This window comes from Puma concolor, chromosome D1 (assembly GCF_028749965.1).
Source record: "Puma concolor isolate L17-30 chromosome D1, mPumCon1.1.hap2, whole genome shotgun sequence".
Taxonomy (NCBI): Eukaryota; Metazoa; Chordata; class Mammalia; order Carnivora; family Felidae; genus Puma; species Puma concolor.
The window spans coordinates 66,507,283-66,529,195 of record NC_141676.1 but is presented as its reverse complement, the minus strand read 5'-3'; the positions used below and the strand labels follow the sequence as shown (position 1 = coordinate 66,529,195).

At 40.1% G+C, this 21,913-nt stretch overlaps 1 pseudogene; it reads left to right on the top strand.

Moving 5' to 3' along the window:
• The first annotated feature begins 2,662 nt into the window (after positions 1-2,662).
• LOC112865767 (uncharacterized) lies at positions 2,663-16,135 on the top strand (annotated as a pseudogene).
• Positions 16,136-21,913: the final 5,778 nt, after the last annotated feature.

Below are 21,913 nucleotides of genomic sequence, written 5' to 3'. Positions count from 1 at the left end.
TTTCAGCTCTAGCTGTTTTTTAGTGGAGTCTTTGGGTTTTCTATATATAGTGTCATGTCATCTGCAAATAGTGAAAATTTTACTTCTTCCTTAGCTATTTGGATGTCTTTTATTTCTTTGTTGTCTGATTGCTGTGACTAGGACTTTCAGTACTATGTTGAATAAAAGTGGTGAGAGAGGACATTCTTGTCTTGTTCCTGACCTGGGAAAAAGCTCTAAGCTTTTTCCCATTTAAGATGAGGTTAACTGAGGGTTTTTCATAGGGGACCTTTATTATGTTGAGGGTATGTTCCCTCTAAGTCTACTTTGTTGAGGGTTTTTATTATGAAGAGATGTTGTACTTTGTCAGTTGCTTTTTCTGCTCATTCTTATCCTCTCTCTTATTGTTGGTTGATTTGCAAATATTGAGCCAACCTTGCAAACCAGGAATGAATCCTATTTGATTGTGATGAATCATTTTTTAAGTGCATTGTTGGGTTTGGTTTGTGAATATTTTGTTGAGGATTTTTGCATCTGTATTCATTAGAGGTATTGGCCTATACTTCTCTTTTTTAGTGGTATCTTTATCTGGTTTTGGTATCAAGGTAATGCTGACCTCTTAGAATTAATTTGGCTGTTCTCCTTTCTCTTCTCTTTTTTGGATTAGTTTGAGAAGAAGAGGTATTAATTCTTCTTGAAATGTTTGGTAGAATTCACCTGTGAAGCCACCTTATCCTGTACTTTTGTTTGTTGGGAGTGTTTTGATTACTGATTCAATTTCTTTGCTGGTTATCAGTCTATTTAAATTTTATATTTCTTCCTGTTTCAGTTTTGGTAGTTTATATGTTTCTAGGAATTTATCCATTTCTTCTAGGTTGTCCAATTTGTTGGCATATAGTTTTTTTTTGTACAATATTCTCATATAATTGTATATCTGTAGTGTTGGTTGTTATTTTTCTTCTCTCATTTGTGATTTTATTTATGAGTCGTTTCTCTTTTTTTCTTGATATGTCCGGCTAGACATTTATCAACTTATTGATTTTTTTTTTCAAAGAACTAACTCCTGGTTTAATTGATCTGTTCTATTGTTTTTCATTTGTAAATTATTTCTGTTCTAATCTTTATTATTTACTTTCTTCTACTGGTTTTGGTTTTTGTTTGTTCTTTTTCTAGCTCCTTTGGGTGTAAGGTTTGTTTGTTTATTTGAGATTTTTCTTGCTTCTTGAGGTAGGCCTGTATTGCTATAAACTTCCCTCTTAGAACTGCTTTTGCTACATCCTAAAGGTTTTGGACTGTTGTGTTTTCATTTTCATTTGCTTCCATATACTATTTTATTTCTTCTTTGATCTCCTGGTTGACCAGTTCATTGTTTAGTAGCTTGTTATTATTATTTTTTTATGTTTATTTTATATTTTGAGAGAGAGAGAGAGAGAGAGAGAGAGAGAGAGAGAACATGAGTGGGAGAAGGGCAGAGGAGGTGGCAGACATAGAATCTGAAGCAGGCTCCACTTCGCCTGCTGGGCTCAGCACTGTCAGCACAGAGCCCAATGTGGGGCTTGAACCCATGAACCATGAGATCATGACCTGAGCCAAAGTCGAACACTTAACCAACCAAGCCACCCAGGAATCCCAGTAGTAGCATGTTATTTGACCTCCATGTATTGTGGTCTTTCCAGATTTTTTCTTGTGTTTAACTTCTGTTTTTATAGCTTTATGGTTATAAAATATGTATAGTATACTTTGACCTTCTTGAATTTGTTGAGGCTTATTTTGTGGCCTAATATGTGATCTTTTCTGGAGAATGTTCATTGTGCAAGTGAAAATAATGTGTATTCTGCTTTTTTAGGATGGAATGTTCTGAATATGTATGTTAAATCCATCTGGTCCAGTGCATCATTCAAAGCCATTGTTTTCTTGTTGATTTTCTGTTTAAATGATCTGTTCATTGATGTAAGTGGGGTGTTAAAATCCCCTACTATTATTGTTTTACTATTCATCAGTTCCTTTATGTTTGTTATTAACTGTTTTATATATTTGGGTGCTTCTATATTGGGTGTATAAATATTTATAATTGTTTTATCTTCTTGTTGGATTGCCCCTATATTATTATATAGTGCCCTTCTTTGTCTCTTGTCATCATCTTTGTTTTAAAGTCTATTTTGTCCTGGGGGAGGAGTTAAGATGGTGGATTAGTAAGGGAACCCTGGGCTTGTCTCATCCCTTGAACACAGGTAGATCAACATCAAATCATTTTGAACACCTAGGAAATGGATCTGAGAATTAAGAGAACAAAGTGCATAATTTGAGGGGGAGAATGTGGGAGACACCTGGTGCAGAGAGGTGAGTTGGGAGAGGGAAGAGCTGCAGTGTTTACACAAGAAAAGCCTTCCCCCTGAAAGTAGCTAGAAAGAAAGAGGGAGAGAAAGAGTGAAAACATGCACAGGGGACTGCACAAGAAAACTATTCCACAAAATCATTGGTGGGGAAAAAGGACAGGGTTTCAATACTGCCAGTTTTTTATAAACAGCGGAGTACAGTGTCTGAAGTTTTGTAGCTCAGCGCCTGGTGGTGCTTCTGTGAGGAAGCAGGATTGAGCCCTGGGAGCAGGCAGCAGTCTGAGGATCCCCTGGGTCACATGGGGAGAAGTGGTTCCTCTGCTCAGAGTGCAGTTTTTAGTGGCAATATGGCTTCTCCACTGGCAAAAGACCCTGCAGGTGCCATACAGCTGCCCGTTCACTGGCACAGACACCAGCTGAGGGCAGCAAAACCTGGTGCTGGCTGTGTATCAAGATTTACCATGAACTCCATGCTGCTGCCACTATGCAGTCTTGCAGCGGTTTTCTCAGACAAGCTGGTACTGGCCACAGCATGGCAAGACCCTCTCCCAGGAGATTAGTGTGGGTACAAGCTGTGGGGGTGTCTGATGTATGGGGTTTTGAAATATAGCTGCTCCTGAGATGAAACCCAGGAGGGTGGACAGCTTAGACACAGATGGTGAAGGGGGGGGAGCTGACAGAAGCCAGGGTCATGGGAGGGGTGATTGTGCATCTGTGAAGGCATAACTGTGAGGGTGTGAACTTCCCACTCTGGAGAGTAGACAGTAGGGTGAAGGCATTTTCAGCATTAGCCCACCAGCACTGATTGACCTCAGTGAGCTAAACAGTGAAACAAACCATGAGAGACTCTTTTTTTTTTTTTTAACGTTTATTTATTTTTGAGACAGAGAGAGACAGGGCATGAACGGGGGAGGGTCAGAGAGAGAGGGAGACACAGAATCTGAAACAGGCTCCAGGCTCTGAGCAGTCAGCACAGAGCCTGACGCGGGGCTTGAACTCACGGACCGCGAGATCATGACCTGAGCCGAAGTCGGACGCTTAACTGACTGAGCCACCTAGGCGCCCTGAGAGACTCTTAAAGGTAGACAACAAACTGAAGATTGATGGAGGGAAGGGGTTAGATGGGGAATGCGTATTAAGAAAGACACTTGTTATGATGAGCACTGGGTATTGTATGTAAGTGATGATTCACTGAATTCTATTCCTGAAACCAATATTGAATTGTGTGTTAACTAACTAGAATTTAAATAAAAATTTGAAAAAAAAAGGTCTATTTTGTCCAATATAAGTATTGCTACTCTGGCTTTCTTCTGACATCCATTTGCATGATAGATATTTCTCCATTCCCTTACTTTCAAAGTAAGTACTTTGGAGTGCTTAGTCCATTTACATTCAAAGTAATTATTGATAGATATGTATTTATTGTTATTTTATTATTGGTTTTGTGGTTGTTTCTGATTATTTTATCTTATTTTTCTTGTCTTTCATAGTTTGTTGATTTTCTTTAGTGATATCTTTGCATATTTATTAGTGGTTTGATATGTGGTACCGTTAGGTTTGTATATAACCTCTTCTACATATAACACTCTATATTAAGTTGATGGTTTTTTAAGTTTGAACCCATTTTTTACTCCTCTCCTTCCCACATTTAAGGTATATTTTATTATATATTACATCCTTTTAGTTTGTGACTTCCTTGACTAATTTTTTTACAGAAATACTATTTTTTAATGTTTTTGTGTTTCCTACCTTTATACTGTCCCTTTTGGTCTCTTTTCCACTGTAAAACTACCTTTTACTCTTTCTTGATGGGCTGGTTTAGTGGCCATTAACTCCTTTAGCTTTTGGTTTTCTGGGAAACTCTTTATATCTTCTATTCTGAATGATAACTTTGTTGGGTAGAGTATTCTTGGCTGCAGATCTTCCTGTCAGTACTTTGAATATTTCATGCCACTCCTTTCTGTCTTGGAAAGTTCCTGCTAAGAAATCTCCTGGTAGCCTTATGGGTTTTCCTATGTTAGTAACTCCTCCTCCTACTCCTCCTCCTCCTCCTCCTCCGCCCCCTCTTCCTCCTCCTCCTCTTCCCCCTCCTTCTCTTGTTGCTTTTAAAATTTTTTCTTGGGGCGCCTGGGTGGCTCAGTCAGTAAAGCACTGGACTTCAGCTCAGGTCATGATCTCACAGTTCGTGGGTTAGAGCCCTGTGTTGGGCTCTGTGCTGACAACTCAGAGCCTGGAGCCTGTTTCAGATTCTGTGTCTCCCTCTCTCTCTGCTCCTCTCCTGCTCCCACTGTGTCTCTCTCTGTCTCTCTGTCTCTCTTTCTCAAAAATAAATAAACATTAAAAAAATGAAATAAAATTTTTTATCACTATGTTTTTCCAATTTAATTTCAATATGTCTTGGTGTAGGTCTGCCTTTGTTGATTTTGATGGGAGTTCTCTGTGCTTCCTGGATCTGGATGCCTATTTCCTTCCCCAGATTAGGGAAGTTTTCAACTATTGTTCTTCAAATAAATTTTCTGCTCCCTTTGCTCTCTCTTCTTCTGGAACTCCTATAATATGAATGCTATTACATTTGATGGAGTCACTGTGTTCCCTAAGGCTATTGTCATTTTGCAAAATTCTTTTTTTTTCTATTTTGTTCAGCTTGATTACTTTCCATTGCTCTGTCTTCTAGGTCACTAATTCATTTTTTCCGCTTCTTCCATCCTACTGTTCATGCCCTCAAGTGTGTTTCTCATTTAATTTATTGTATCCTTTATCTCTGTCATGTTATTTCTTTTCTCTGTGTTAAGGGTATCATTCATGTCTTTCACTCTTTTCTCAAGTCCAATGAGTATCCTAATGATCATTACTTTAAGTCCTGTATCAAGCATGTGACTTATATCTGTTTTGTTTAGCTCTCTGGTCATGGCCTTGTCCTATTCTTTCATTTGGGATAAATTTCTCTGTCTTCTCATTTTGTCTAAGTCTCCATGCCTATTTCTTTGTATTAGGAAACTCAGCTCTGTCTTCTTTTCTTAAGGGTAATGGTGTTATGAAGAAGTCCTGTAGTGCCCTGCTGTGTTGTGTTCTCTGTTCCTCAGGGTCTCGTCCTTTTTTTTTTAAAAAAATTTAAATGTTTTATTTATTTTTGTTTGAGAGAGAGAGAGAGAGAGAAAGAGCAAGAGCAAGAGTTGGGGAGGGGCAGAGATAGAGGGAGACACAGAATCTGAAACACAGAATACGTGCACAGAATACGAAGCAGGCTCCAGGCTCTGAGCTATCAGCACAGAGCCTGACTTGGGGCTCAAACTCAGAGCAGTGAGATCATGACCTGAGCTGAAGTCAGATGCTTAACCCACTGAGCCAACCAGGTGCCCCAAGGGCTTCATCCTTCTGAAAGTGTCTCCAGTGTGTGCTGTGTGCCCTCTACTGTTTTGTCCTGGCTGCTTTATCCTTTACGCCCATCATCTGAAATGACTTCTGTCTGTCATGGGCAATGTTTGGTCCTTGGACTGAATGTGCTGCATTTTAACTAGGTGTGCTTTGGTCTGTTTGTGAAATGAGACCTGTTGCCACTGCCATCTGAGCCAAAGTTCTGCAAAACTCTGGTGTCAGGAGACATGGTGTTGGTAGGGGTTTGGGCTGGTCTTCTGAGGGATGGTGCCCACCATGCTGGGACTGGGGTAAATGTGACTGAGCAGGGAACTTCCACTAGAGCATGGTGGGGTGGGGCTTGGTGTAAGCAAATTAGATAGCAAGTGTGGGAACTGTGCTGGTTCCTGCAGGTGGCCCTGTGCTTATGCTGAGTGGTAGGGGAGGAAAATGGTGCCAGCCAGTTCCTTTGTTCCTGCAGGGTTCTCTTCATGAACTTGCCCACTGTGTGCCTCAGATGCTCTTCAGATCACTGTTTCTACACTGTGTGTCTGTGGTTTGTTTACCTGCCTTTTCTCTAAGAGCAGCACAATACCTTCTGGGCTCCATCCCAGCCAAGGCCACTGACCTTTAAAATTCCAGGCTTTATGCCCTGCTGGTCGGAAATCATGAAATTCAGTCCCTCTTGCGTTCCAAGCCAATTGCTATGGAGATTCATTTTCCCTGTGCACTCCCCTGTGTGTTAGTCTGTCTCTAACACTTCTCTCTGACAGTGGTTCCCTCCCTACTGCAGTGGCCATGATCCCTTTCTCTCCCAAATCACATCTCCACACCTCCCACCTTCTTCAATGTGGCCTCTTCTCAACCATTAGTTGTAGAGTTTGTTCTGCCAGTCTTCAGCTGAATTTATGGTTTATTTAGGATAATTTGATAGTCATCTAGTTGCATTCATGGGACAAGACAAGGCTACGGTCCTCCTACTCCACTGCCATCTTCCTAGATTCAACTATTGATTATTTTTTCTGATTATATCTCCATGTATAGTCTATTTACTTATTAAATTACTAGCTTCTGTTTATTTTGGCCTTTGTCTTTCTTTAAAACGTTTTTCTCAAGTAGCTGGTGATTATTGTTGACCATTTTATATTTAAGAGTGGTGTATAAAAAACTTAATTATGAACTGTATGTACATTGGTAGGGCTTCTTTTCAACATGAGTGGGTTTTCTGGCCAACTGTGAGCTTTACCTCACAGAAACCTGGCTGAAAACTTTCACTGGGGAGCCCTTGATATCACTACTTTGAGGTCTTTTTCCTTAAGCTGGTCAGATTCCCTAGAAGAATATCTCATCTCTTGCATCAAAGGTATTATAGTTTGGGTTCCCTGGGAAGCAGAGATTAGCATGCAAGAAGTTTATTAGGGAATACCATTGGGGTCAACACTTATGTAAGTGAAGAGAAAAAAGCAGGATTGTGCAAAAGAGAATTTGGGCTATGATGTATTCTCAGTGAAGGCCTTAGCCGACCCCATGGGAGCTCTGATCCTGTGATGGCCCTTCTAAATTATCTGCATGGGTATGAGCAGGGGCTCCATCTTTATACCCTCATATTGGTCAGTCATTGGATGTAGTTGTCCCTGACAGGAGCCATGGCCTTGGGAATTCTTCAGTTGAGACATTTCCTGAATAGGACTGACAGCTAAGAATTGTCTGCTGTCACTACTTCTGGAACCTGGGGGGAATCTTTGGTCTTTGAGATGGTCAATTTTATGTGTCAACTTGAGTGGGATAAGGAATGCCTAGATAGCTGGTAAAACATTATTTCTGTGTATGTCTGTTAGAGTGTTTCTGGGAAAGATTGATATTTGAATTGGTAGACTGAATAATGAAGATGCAGGTGGACATCATCCAATCTGCTGAATGCCTGAATAGAACAAAAAGGTGGAGGAAGGGAGAATTTGTTCTCTTGGCCTGAGATAGGATATTCATCTTCTCCTGCCCTCAGACATCAGTGATTCTGGTTTTCAGGCCTTTAGACTTGGACAGAAACTTACACTGTCAGTTTTCCTGGTTCTCAAGGCTTTTGACTCAGACTGAATCATACCAGCAGCTTTCCTGGTTTTCCAGCTTGTAGATGGCAAATGGTTATGAGATTTCTTGGTCTTTAAAATAGTGTGAGTCAATTCTTATAATAAAACTATCTATATTCTATGTCTTTATCATGTATCTATCTATATGCATCTAATCGTCAATCAATTCTGTTTCTCTGGAGGACCTTGAGCATTACAGTACTGAAGAGACATCTGGGTGGCACACCACTTCATCCAATATAGTGGCATAAGCTTGGCTTCTAGAGTTCTGCATACTGTGTTGGGGTAACAGACTCTTAAAATGTCTCAACATTTAGTATGTATATGGAGTCCACAGGAGAAGAAAAATATTTAGCAGATTATCAAATAGAAATGCAAATGTTTTATTCTTCCAAAATATGTGCAGTAGATAACAACAGAGTTATATTTGGAAATTTGAAACTCACTATTCTCCATCTCCTCTTTATGTGGTAACTTTTATTTGCTGCTTTATTTTGTCATAGATTATTGTCTATATATCTATTTTGGTATCCTTTTCACCTAGCAGGATGCTTGATACGTAGTAGCTATCCAACGAATCTTTATTTTGTTAAATAGGAATTGTCTACTATAGTAATATGTGTAGTATTTTATTCTCTTGAAACTGATGCTGTCCCTTCATCTCCAACCAAACATCTGGGTGAAGATAACTAGTGAGAGAGATGGGGATATGGTGAAGTCTGTTAGTGAGCTTGCTGGAGTTCCTCCTTTCTCCTAGTAATGCCTAGGTGGCCTTTTATGTCCACTTGCTGGTAAGGTCTCCTCCTGATCTTGGCTGGGGCTCTCATTGCTGCTTCTGTGTGGCTCAAATGATAGCTGAGATGGCACTGTTCCATCTGTGGGGCCAGGCTGTTTTTCCAGTCTACAGTTGTCAACTTGTCATCATTTCTCCTGGGCCCATGTGATTTTCTCCACTTCCTTGCTCTAATACTTGCTTTTACTGAGACCAGGAAATGACCCTCTCTGTGTTGACCCTTTCTTTGGTTAGTGCCTCTACTTTTATTTGATTAAGTTTTTATTGTTTCTGTATTTTTTAAAAAGAATTACACATATCAGTGATATTGTCCAAATGCTTGTGTCCCTTCCCCCAAAATTTGTATGTGCCCAATATATTGGTATTAGAAGGTCTTTGGGAGGTGATTAGATTGAAGGGCTCCCTGTGGTCTCATGAATGGGACCCTAGAGAGCCCCACCACATGAGGAATTGATGATGGCATATGAAGACATCCATCTGTGAACCAGGAGGTGGGCTCTCACCAGATAGTGAATCTGCCTGCATCTTGATCCTGGATTGCTCAGCCTCTAGACCCATGAGAAATGAATTACTGTTGTTTATAAGCCAACCAGTCTATGGTAATTTGGTTATAGCAGCACCTAAGACAATAAGGAACTGGAAACAAATTCTCTCTAGGACCAGTGGTAAGATGTTAGTGACATCATATGGCCTTCTAGTCTAAATAGTCCCTTTTCGTTTATACTTAGCTAATATCTCTGTCCTGACTCTAACCACTTTCCATATTTCCTATTTCAGGACAAATCTGTTGTCTGAGATTTTCTCTGAGACATAGGAGGATTTTGTTCCCTATACTGGATTATGGATTTCAGTCTCAAGGTTGAGGTCAAATACATACCAATATACAGCAAGCAGAACCTGAGCTGGCCCCCTGCCCCTACCCACCAATTTCCCACTAACATACTTAATACCGATATCAGGCTCCCTCTGGGACCCTCTGCACACAGGATTTATGAAACACGCATTCAGTGAAATACACAGTTGAAACTGTATAACAGAGTATCTGATATGTGGTAACAGATCAGTAATTGTTAGGGAAAGGAACCAACAGTTTTTTTTTGTTTTTTTTTTTTTTTTACCATGAGTAAGGCCTTGTGCTATGTGATTTATAAACTTTGTCTTTTTTAAACCTTAAAATAGCTTAAGGTTTATCCATATCTTACCAAGGAAGCCCTAAGTTTCAGATAATTTAATTAAGCTCTTCAATGTCATATAATTAGCAAGTGGAAGAACTGGGATTCCATCTCAAGGCTGTTTCTGAAGTTCATGTCCTCTCCATAGTGCCCTGTTTCATTCTATTTGAACTTGGGTATGAATTTGAATATCTACATTCGAGGAATATTACTGTTTCTAATATATGTGTATATATAGCCTCTGACATGTCCTATATAAAATACTATACCATAAATTTTCATACCTCACTCCTCTGTGCTGGTGGACAGGCCAAAGGGATTTTGAATGGAAGCTACCATCTCAAACATTCATTTCAAGAAAGAAATAGGAGGAAGAGAAGAAGCAGGAGAAGAAGGAAAGTATAATAAAGAGAAAGATTAACTTATAGAGTAGGGATTTTGGGGCTATGATCTTGGAAGAAAAACAGAGCATAGATTATTTAAACCCACATTTGTTTTACTGAGAAAGTAACAGAGAAAAACCCACTGAATGCATGTTAACTGCTCAATACTTGTGTGCTGAATGCAAATTAATTACTAAAACCATCTGGTAATCATTCGAATCTGGCAGTAAAAGTGATGAGTGAAGCATTTATCATCACTCTGAAGGCACATTTTTCTAATGGATCTTTTACTCAAGTTTTATGTTTCTGTTGTGAATTTAAGAGTTTTTTCTAGCCACATAGTGCTTCCAACTTCTATTTGTAATTAGGATGATTCTAATTATGTAGTGGTGGCACCAGGAATAATATTGCAATTGGCCTTCATTGATCAATAGAGCATCCACCTCTTAACTCACAAAATAATGCAAACTTTGATTAAATTAGAGAAAACCAATGAACACACTTTTATTGTAAGGAAGCACCCTTTACTGGCTTCAGAATATGCATAGAAGTATGTGTGTGTATGTGTGTATTTATGTGTATGTGTTTGTGTGTAGGTATGTATGCATGTGGCTTTTGGAGCACAAATTTAATTTTCTGTTGTGTATCATTGCAGAGATACCTATCTAACCTTCACAATAGTATGCTGTTCAAAGGGCATAATCAAAAGAAGCAGCACCTTTGGTTTCAGGCTAACACCTTAAGGTATGGCATCACCCTTAAAAGTTGGGCAAGAGGGGTCCCTGTAAAGGGCCCTGTGCTTTATTGGGCCATGCAGATGACAAACACCAAAATAAAACTTACTTAAGAGCTTATGGATAGCTCTCTCACTTAGAATCTGGTGCTTAGCGCTGGTATATTGTAACCCATTTCCCAAATATTAGCTCACATAAGTACCACCATTCAGGCCCCAGGGGAATACTTTTTCATATCTCTTGCCCTATATTCTCAGAATAAAGACAACTGTATCTGAATACTTGAAGTTCTGTGGGTTTGCCCATTCATATCATGAATACAGGGAAGATTTGAATAGCAGAAGCTTTAGATAAAGAGAGAAGGCAAAATTATCATCTTGTTGAATCTCTCCTCTTAGGTAGCATGACTGTAATAGATTTTGCTTAACAATGTGTTATTCTAGCACTGCCCAGCCTCCAATAGGAAATGTTTCTCTTTGTGTTTCAATATGTAGTTCCAGAGGTTTTCATGAATCAGCATGATAAACATAAGAGCTGTACATAGACGTTGAACAATATTAGGGGGTATTAATCAAAATTATTTAAGATGGGTTTTAAAAAAATTATTTCTGGTGTAGTTAACATACAGTGTTATATTAGTTTCAGGTGTACGATATAGTGATTCAACAGTTCCATATATTATTCAGTGCTCATCAAGGTAAGTGTACTCTTAATAATGGTGGAATTTTTAATTTAATTTTTTGAAAGTATAATTAATTCTTGTTAATATTTTAAAAATAAACATGGTTATTTGCAATTGTAGTATTCAGTGTCCACCTATTTGCCAATGTAAAGAATCAGTCTCACAATTCACATGTTTATGTCTAGACCTGTCTGTAAAAATTGGCAGATGAAAGTTTGAATGTCTTTAGGCTCTAATTTTGGGACTCTTGAAGTTAGAATTGACTAGGGAAAAATGTGGGTAAGATGATTACGAGACATTACCTAGATAAAGAGTTAATTAGACGGTTAAATAATAATCGGCAAGTGTATGTATATTGGTTTTCTATTGCTGCTATAACTATCACAGACAAAGCAGGTTAAAACAACTCAAATATATTCTCTTAGTTTCTATAGGTCAAAAGTCCAGGTACAACAGGGCTCAGTTGCTTCCCTGCTCAGCATTTCCCAAGGCCACAATTTAGGTGTTGGCACGGCATCACTCCTTTGTGGAGGCTCTGAGGGTGAATCTGCTTCCATGCTCATTCAGAGTGCTGGTGGAGTCAGTTCTGTGTAGTTGTAGGACTGAGGTCCCCATTTCTTTACTGGATGTTGGCCAGGGGTTCTGCACTTCTAGAGGCTGCTTATATTCCTTGGCTTGTGGCTCACTTCCTCCATCTTCAAAGCTGGCAATGGTAGACCTAGTGTTTCTCATCCTTTGAATCTCTTTGAACATTTCCTTCCTCATCTCTCCTGCCTTCTCCAATGGCAACTCTCTAATTCCTCTTCTGCTTTTAAGAGCCCATGTGATTATATTGGATCTACCTGGATAATAAAGATAATGTTCCTATCTTAAAGTCAGCTGATTAGCAAGCTTAATTACTAATTAATTACATCTGCCAAAGGTCTTCACAGCAGTCCCTCATGATAATCTTGATTTTTACTGTTTATACAGAACTTTACTATGATGCTTGTTTGCATTTATTAGTTTGGTTGAGTTCCACAACAACCCCATTAGGAGGTGGTGCCTCCATTTTTCAAGGAAGGAATCTATGCATAGAAGATGTTCAGTGGTTTGTCTTTGTGCTCCATTCTCACTGTCTGCTGATACTTCCCCTTTTTGCTTTATCAGTCTTGGTGCCATGGTTGCTTGGGGACAGAATTTGGCTTTTAGCTTTGATTCTTGGCAATCCTTACGCAGTGACTCAGCCACAATCTTTCAGTTTTTGACCATTTTGCATTAGTTCTCAGAAGGATCAGGCTTGGAAGTGTTTGTTTTTTTTTTTTTTTTTTTTTTTTCCTATTTAAGCTGGTGCCCCAGACTGCCTCAGGATATCACTGCATATCTTGCTCCTGGATGTAGTCTATTTCCCTCCTCTAGCCTATACATCTGGAAAGACTATGTGGTAGAATGGGGAGAACATGAGCCTCATAGTAAAGGAGGCTTTATTGTCATCTGAGTGTATGTTGTTGGGAAATCTGTATAACCTCTTTGAGTCTAAACTTTCTCAATCATAAAAATGGGAATAATTATACCTTCCATGTCAGAGTTGCTTAAGGATTAATAATATATGGATGTACCCGGCACAGTGTCTGACATATGTTAGCTGCTTGAAAAAATTATAGCTGCTTTTATCATAATTAAAAGTTATATCCCAGCTTTCTCTTTCTATTGTGAGTGCTTGGAGGGTCAGAATCATATTTTACTCATTTTTGCATCTAGATTTCCTAGCACACAGTGGGTTCTTAATAGATTCTTGAATTTAATTCAAAATAAACTTAAGACTGAAGTTCCTCTTAACTATTCCTATGTTATTTTATGGGGAAAATGCTTGGTGTAAGATAAATGTGACTAATGGCTACTGCCTTCTAGCTATTAATTGAAAAACAGAACTAGAAGTACATTATTTTTTCTTCTGCTCATTAACTTTATTTGTTTTCACTTGTGTAGGTTCATTCTCATTGACTCTGAGTTGTTCCCAGGTGTATGGTTGTATTTACTTTGTTCTCATACAAACAAAATATGTTCTCACAGTTTATTGCAGGGGGCTGCCATTTTTTGGTATTTTAATGTCTATAGTCTTTTTCATGGTTCTCAGATTTAGTTCTCAGTGTAGCATATTTGTGCCACAGGTAACTCCTGCTTGTCTTCCATTAACCTGTTAAGACCTCCCTAGCAGATATTCTTCTTAGTGCTTCTGTGCTGCCATGGATTGATGATTTGGGGAGTTTCTCTTTAAATGGAGTCCAGAGCATGCCCAGATGCTACAGAGTTTTGAATGATCTGTTCCTTCAGGTTTTTTTTTTTTTTTCTTCAAGAAAACATTGGAAAGAGAAAACATTTGTTTGCATATAGTATCTTCTACCAGACCTTTCCCAGGATAGGGCAGTGATGGGCTGTTAATATAGAGGCCGATATACAAAATCCAAACTTAACACCCTAGTTCAGTAAGAATTGTTAACTCTTATTGGGATTATGGCAATGGCCTTTCACCTGGACTACTTGTATTCGTTCTTGCCCATTTTTGCCCCTTTCCAAGTTGTTTTTTGTGCATGATTTAGGGTAATGTTTTTGAAATGCAAATTTCATTTTATATCCTCCTAGTCTGGAACACCTTTTAGACTTTAAGTAGTTCATTTGTTACTGTGTCTAGTGAGTTTGTTGGCATTTTACTAGTTAGGACAAATCTAGCACTTTATTTATTTTTAAATATTTATTTTTGAGAGAGAGAGAGAACACAAACAGGGCAGGGACAGAGAGAGAGGTAGACAAAGAATCTGAACCAGGCTCCAGGCTCTGAGCTGTCAGCACAGAGCCTGACCCTGGGCTTGAAATCACGATTGGTGACATCATGACCTGAGCTGAAGTTGGATGCTTAACCTACTGAACCACCCAGGCACCCCAAATCTAGCACTTTAAATGTCCTTAATCTAGCATTTAATGTTGATTCTCACTGATCATTGGAGTAGATCATAATAACATGAAACTTTGTACTTATTCCGGAGAAGTGAATTAGGCATGTACTTAGGCTGTAAATTTAGAGCCAGAGAGTCCTGGTTTTCAGTTCTCAGTTCTATCAACTGTCAAAGCCTGTGCCTTTGGCTTTTTAACTTTAGTTTTCATAGCCATAAAATAGGAATAGTAGAACCAGTCTCTCTCCTATGAGTATTAGATAGGTTGATAAACAGGATACTTATGGTATCCAGAATAGAGTTAGCTCAACATGGAAGGTAGTAAACTTGCTGTTATGGGAGAAGTTCCAGGGAAAGTTCTTGTAACCAAACATTTTTTCCTTATTAACTGTCTTTTGTATGTAATTCAAAATTTTCTATTATTCCTTTGTGATGAAATGTGAAAGGATCTGGTTCATTTAAGTGTTCTGTGAAAAGCAATGTGGTGCAACAGTGGGGTCATATGGTCTCTGGCTCAGGAAGACGTAAGATTTTATCACTGCACTGCAGCCTACTGGCTGCAGGGGCAAGTTAGTTTAACTTTCTGAAGTAGTATGTTCTATAGATATATAGTACTGCAACTAAAAATAAGCTAGAACAGCACCAAGTATGCTAATTCAGCCAACAAATATTTATTGAATGCCCACTCAATTTAACTTTGTTAAAGTGTAGGGATGGAGAGATAAAAAGCAAATCTTTGTCCTCAAGGAGCTCACAGTTTAAGCTTTCTGAGCTGAGATGGCATAGGATCTGCCAAATGCTGAAAATGGATCAGCCAACTTAGGTACATCCTCATTGGGGGTGGACAGCAGGTACTAACATTTGTTGTGGATTAGCTCTGAGTGCTCTTGTTTGGGACTAGCTGTGGATCCTGGCGGGTAGCTGTGGATCCCGACTGGCAGCATCCCTACGGAATGTTTTCTGTGGCAAGGGCTTCAGCTGGCACTCCCGCCTGGTGACCCACCAGGCCCACGCACACAGTCAAGAAGTCCTACGCCTGCACCGGCTGTGGCAAGAGCTTGGCGGCAGCTCGCACCATTTCCGGCACCAGATCATGCCCGCGGGCGAGAAGCCCTCCACCTGCCCCTCCTGCTGGAAGAGCTTCAGCCAGCACAACACCCTGATCCAGCACGAGGGCATCCACACGGGCCTGAAGTCCTATGTGTGCCATCGCTGTGCCAAGTGCTTCACCCGCCACTTGGACCTGGTCACCCACCAGGGCACCCCCACAGGGCGCCAAGCCCCATAAGCGCCCCATCTGTAGCCGGTGCTTCATGCAGAGCTCGGCCCTGGTCACCCACCGGTGCGCCCACACTGGGGTCAAGCCCTACATGTGCCCCGAGTGCGGCAAGTGCTTCAGCCAGCACTCCAACCTCGTCACCCACAATTGCACGTACACGGGCCACAAGCCCTACCACTACCTCGACTGTGGCAAGAGCTTCGGCCACAGCTCACACCTCACCGCCCACCAGCGCATCCACCACTGCGTCCAGCCCTCCTCCTGCCCTCTCGGTGGCAGGAGCTTCGGCCAGTGCTCTAACCTGCACCGGCATGAGAGGATCCACACCACGGGGCTCAAGGCCCTGGCCATGCTGATGCTGGGGGTGGTGGGGACTCTGGCGGCACCCCTGCCTGCTCCCACTTAGGCCGGGAGGAGGGCCCAGCTGTAGAGGAGACGTGAGGGCAGCATGAGGGGGGTGTGGGAAGGGAGTGGGAGGTGCTGGCATGGGGTGGGGCATGGCAACACAGAGGAGCTAGGGTGAGGTGCTGGCTACCAATTAAAGGCCTTGGAATTCAAAACAAACAAAACAAGTCCAAAAAGTGTGAACAAAACAGTGATTCTTGTCACCTGTAGTGACCTATTCAGTTACTATTCAAGGTCCTCAGAAGTTTCATGAACTATTATATTGGGGATACAAAAAGAGCAAAATCATTTCCTGAAGGAGACCAAAGCCCTGAGTCCAGGGCAGACTAGAAAATAGTCACAGAGCAATGCGAAGTATTTTATAATTGAGAATGTTCCAAGATGCTTTGGGAACAGACAGACTGGCCTAGATCCTAGCTTGGGATGAAATGGAAAGACTGCATAAGATGGTGATGGGTGGACAGAATCTTGAAGGTGCTCAACAGATATATTCAGATAACTGGCCATCCCTCAGCTTGTCTCTGATTATGAACTGATTTACTGAGATCAAACCTAGGGTGTCCTTGGGTAGGGCTATCCCTCTTTTTTATTTAAATTCCAATTAGTTAACATACAGTGTAATATTAGTTTCAGGTGTAGAATTTAGTGATTGAACACTTAACATTCAATACTGACTGCTTATCACAACATGAGCTATCTTGTTAGTATAGGATCCCATAACTTTGGGTACATGGAGTGTGAAAAAAGATTTTTGTTAGTATTTGTTAAATTTATACTTTTGCATAAATCTAAACATAGCATTGATGAATCAAGGTTTCCTCACTTTTTAAGTTATGAAGAGGCATTCTTCAGATAAATTCTGGTCTTTCTGTCTGGGGCATCTTGAGGATTTTCCGCTCTACCCAGGTGTCTTTGCTACTGTGGTGACTCAAACGATGCCAATCTCTAATTTAACCAAAGAACTTAATGCCCTTCAAGGTCCTGCTCCAGCAACCTCTCAAGACAATGGGGTGTTTGGGCCCCATCTCCTTTATAGGCCAACTTGCCCTATTTACTTTCATCATCTCGAGCACACAGGGGTTCAAGGCACACATATAAGTTTTCTTAGTAAAGAATGAGGCAGATCTCATAATGCATCACAGTGAAGGAGAATAAAGCTTGAAATTCCAGATAACATAGTCATTCATTCTATTGGATGTAAGCTTTGGTAAGCATATTCCCACTGGATATGCCTGAACTAACTCTAATCTTAGGGGATCTTTTTCTTATTAAGCCACTTTTCAAGTTTCTCAGGTTTGTAATCCCACCCTCCTCACTCAGAAAACTCTGCTTATCCTATACAGAGGATGAGGTGTAATACCTTAAATCTTGCAAATTTATATTTTATTGTAGCTTACAAATTTGAACAATATCATAAACTACAGCTGGATACAAAAAGAGATCCAGAAAAGAGGTGAGATCTGGTCTCCTGAATAAGGATAATATGGGTCCCCCTTAGTCTTTGAACCGTTGGAAACCTTGACCTGACTATTCTCTTTATTATGTCATCTTGAAGTAAGCTGACCTTTGTACATACAAACCTTATTTTTCCCCAGAGATTATGCAGTACAATCCTATACTGAAGAAAGGCTATTTCTCCTGTCAGCAGGATTTTGTCCTTGATCTTATGAAAGATAGACTCTCTAGTTACTGGGCTGAGAATCTCTTGGCTCTTCCTGCTCCTTCTTACTTGCAGCTAATGGGTATTCTTTTTGGTACATTAAAGGAGGGGAGGATGGTGCCAGCTTGGATTTGCTGGATGTGATTTAATTATTTATTCTAAGTCTCTTTCTGATAAAAGCTGGTAGATGTGAGGCTGTGGTGGGAGGGGTGAGGGGGCTGCACAGTTTATCTTTCCACACAAACAATATTGAACTCAATCCTAGATAGGTTTCTGTTCATAAGACAAGAACCCAGACTAGGTCAGATGACTTTACTTTAGGGTATATAACCTTCTCTCTCTAATTATTAGTGGACATGTGTTTCACTTCCTATTTGACTATGAATTCCTTGCAGATAGGGCTTATGTTTTTCATGTTTGAAAGCACAACATCCAGCACCTTAACTAGCCACTTGATTGGTATTCAGAAAGGTGTTTGCTGAATTGAACAGAACCAAAGCAAAATAGATTGCATAATTCAAAACAATCTTTTAAAAACTTTCGATGGGGCTATTAAATGTGTCTCAGTAGTGTGAAAATATTTTGAAAAATATATGTCAAATCCCCATTCCTTCCTAAAAGTGCTCTTTGTTGGCAGACCTGTCAGTAGGACCAAGGAGTGAGCTGTTTTAATGTTTGTCTGGAATCTTCTGAATGTCAGTTTTCTGTGACATCCTCACATGTGGCTCAGCTCTGTTTCCTTTTTTGGTTTTTGTTTTTGTTTTTATTTTATTTTATTTTTATTTTTAATATGAAGTTTATTGTCAAATTGATTTCCATACAACACTCAGTGCTCATCCCAACAGGTACCCTCCTCAGTGCCCATCACCCACCCTCCCCTCCCTCCTACCCCCCCCATCAACCCTCAGTTTATTCTCAGTTTTTAAGAGTCTTTTATGGTTTGGCTCTCTCCCTCTCTAACTTTTTTTTCCTTCCCCTCCCCCATGGTCTTCTGTTAAGTTTTTCAGGGTCCACCTAAGAGTGAAAACATATGGTATCTGTCTTTCTTTGTATGACTTATTTCACTTAGCATAACATTCTCCAGTTCCAACCATGTTGCTACACAAGGCCGTATTTCATTCTTTCTCATTGACAAGTCTGTTTCCTTTCCTAAACCTACTGAGGCAGCTGCAGTTGGAAGGTTGTTAACCTTCTGTCAGCAGGATCCTTTTGCAGAGATGAGCTTCTTAAGGGCTCTTGCTGCATTGATCAAGCAATTAATTCATTGATAGCTCAAGACATACCTAAAAGTGCAAGGTCGCTTTTTATTTTAAACATATTGATTTTTGTTCCCCTTTTTTCCCCTACTGCCAACCTTCAATATATGGATAAATATTTGTGTCTATGCTTGGTATATGTGTATCCTTTGGTACTTCTTTTTCAACTAACTTCTGGATTCAGGAAGAAAGTGACATGGTTTTGATCATAGAAATTCAGCTGTTCATATTTTTCAGCATAGGTATGGCTGTATCAAGTTATATTTTTATCTTAGTATTTGGCTTATTCTCTCCTCTTCAGATGATGTGAATTCATACTTCCTCTTATTGGTTTGCTGAAAACAAAGATAACAACCCTAATCTGTTGCCTAATCAAGAGGAAATGGATTGCTATTAACCAATAGGTTGCTGGTTATGAGGGAATAGGTGTCAACAAAGCAGCTCATGTTGGCCTGGGAAAGCCACCATGGTCTCAGTTACTGCTTCCTCTTTTTTTCCAGAAGTATAGTTATTGGTTGTCCACAGTTCATCCCTAGTAGTGCAGTGAAGAAAAGGTACTCAGAGGTGGGTGCTATGACTTGGAGGTAACATGTGAACAGACCCTCCCTAATACTTGCAAGGTTCAGGGCAGGGGTATAAATGAAGGCCCACATACCATATATCTAAATATTTAAAAGCTGGGAATCAAGCTGTGCCCACAGCCTGCCCTGTGTTTCCACCCAGGGCCCTATAGCCTCTGGTCTATGTTCATGAGACTTGAACATTCTTCCCTGGCCCAATCCCCTATAAGCCTCAAGTCTCTGGAGAAGGCAGAACAGAATCTAGGCCAGAGCTTAGGACTCTTGGGCAGTGATGGGTTAGATTGAACCCAGGATGGAGACTGATTTTAGGGACTGGGGGGGGCAGTTTCTCTTCAGCACATTACTTTTCCAGCTGAGGAATAATAGGCTGTTTGAAGGAGTAATAGGCTGTTCAAAGCACTTCCCCAAACTATACCATCTGAGCAGTAAGGATGAAGGAGAGCAGTTATCAGGGGTAGCTGGCCCTAGATGTGCACTTTGGGTGAATTTGGGGTAGCCAAATTTAAACAATAGCAGCTACTCTTTATTTGGTTTCCCAGACAAGAGGTGGTGATTTTCTCTTCCTTCTGCACACACTTTCAATCCCACACTGGTCTTGGTCGGCGGTAGGGAGAAGGGATTTTGTTTGTAGGACCTTTTTCTATAATTCCTGTTAGTGCTATAGATAACTGAAATTTAAAGAAAAATCTGTCTTATGAAATTAAAAGGAAAAAGAATTTATGATTTGGTGTTTGTGACACATAGAGCCTTCCAGTCCCTGGAGCCCAGAGCGAGGGCTCCTCTTTCCTCTGAATCTAAAGGTAGGTCTCTAGGTTCTGGCCTCTTCAGTGGCTTCATTTTAGAGTGTCTGAATACTGGAAGGATGCCCCCCTTCCCTGCCAAAGCCTCAGTCCCTTATTTATTAGTCCAAGCAAGTGAGAAAACATCTCTTTTATTATAAGTAGCCAGGCAGCATGGAGGAGGAAGAATTGGTTGTTTCTAGTGGCGACATGGCTTGGCATCTTCAGTAGGGGTTAAGAATATGTGGTTTAAGAAAACAGTTTAACCATATTCTTTGATCTTATTGAGACCTCTCTTCAAATATCTCTTTAAGTTGAAGAACAGAGCAGTTTCCCTAGTTCTACCTAGAACCTCTATCTTATCATATTTACAACTAAGATTGAGAATTTACTATGTGCCAGAGACTATACTAAGCACATTACATGCATTTAATTTTCACAGCAACCATATGAAGTGGTTAATATTTGAACAGTAAAGAAACTCAAGCACAGAGAGGTTAATTTATAAAAGATCACCCAGCTAGTAAGTGAAAGAGCTGTGATTAAATACAGGTTTCTCCCACTCCCCAGTCTTCACTGTTGATTTTTATGCATTACTGCCTTTAACAAGAGGTTTTTATATATTTATCTGCCAATGGAGTCAAGATTATTGGTCATAATTTTATTTCAGGCACCTGGCTAATACATATTTATAAAAATTATTCTTATTGTTATAATAATAAGCTATGTTGTATTAAGCACATATCCCAGAAATTCTATATGGTCTGTGTATGTTTAGTTAGGTTCATAAGCATGAGTCAAAGTTCAGGACAGGGGTTGGAAAACTTTTCATCTAAAGGACTCACAGTAAATATTTTACAGATTATATGGTGTGGAATTATAATCTTTGCAGATTATATGGTGTGGTAGAAAGAATAGTGGTCCTCCAAAGATGTCTACCATAGTCCCAGGAACCTAGGAATATGTTGTGTTACATGGAAAAGTGAAATTAAGGTTGCAGATGGAATTAAAGTTGTCAATCAGCTGACTTTACAGTAGGGAGGTTATTGTGGATTGTCTGGATGGGCCCAGTGTAATCACAAGGGTTCTTAAAGTGGAAGAGACAGGCAGAAGAGAAGATCAGAGTGATAATATGTGAGACGTGGGAAGGCCTCAGTTCACTGTTCTGGCTTTGAAGATGGAGGAAGGGGGCCATGAGCCAATGAGTGCAGGCAGCCTCTAGAAATTGGAGAAAACAAGGAAATTGAGTGTTCCTAGAGGCTCCAGAAAGCAGTGCAGCCCTACTGATACCTTGATCTCAGTCAGGTGAGACCTGTGTTGGGCTTCTAACCTATAAGATTGTAAGGTAATAAATGTGGTTTTATGCCACTAAGTTTGTGCTGATTTTGTTACGGCAGCAACAGACAACTAATACATATGGTCTATGTCACAACTGCTCTCATTGGTTACTGGGGGTGAGACCAGCCACAGATGTAAACACATGGATATGGCTATGTCCCAATG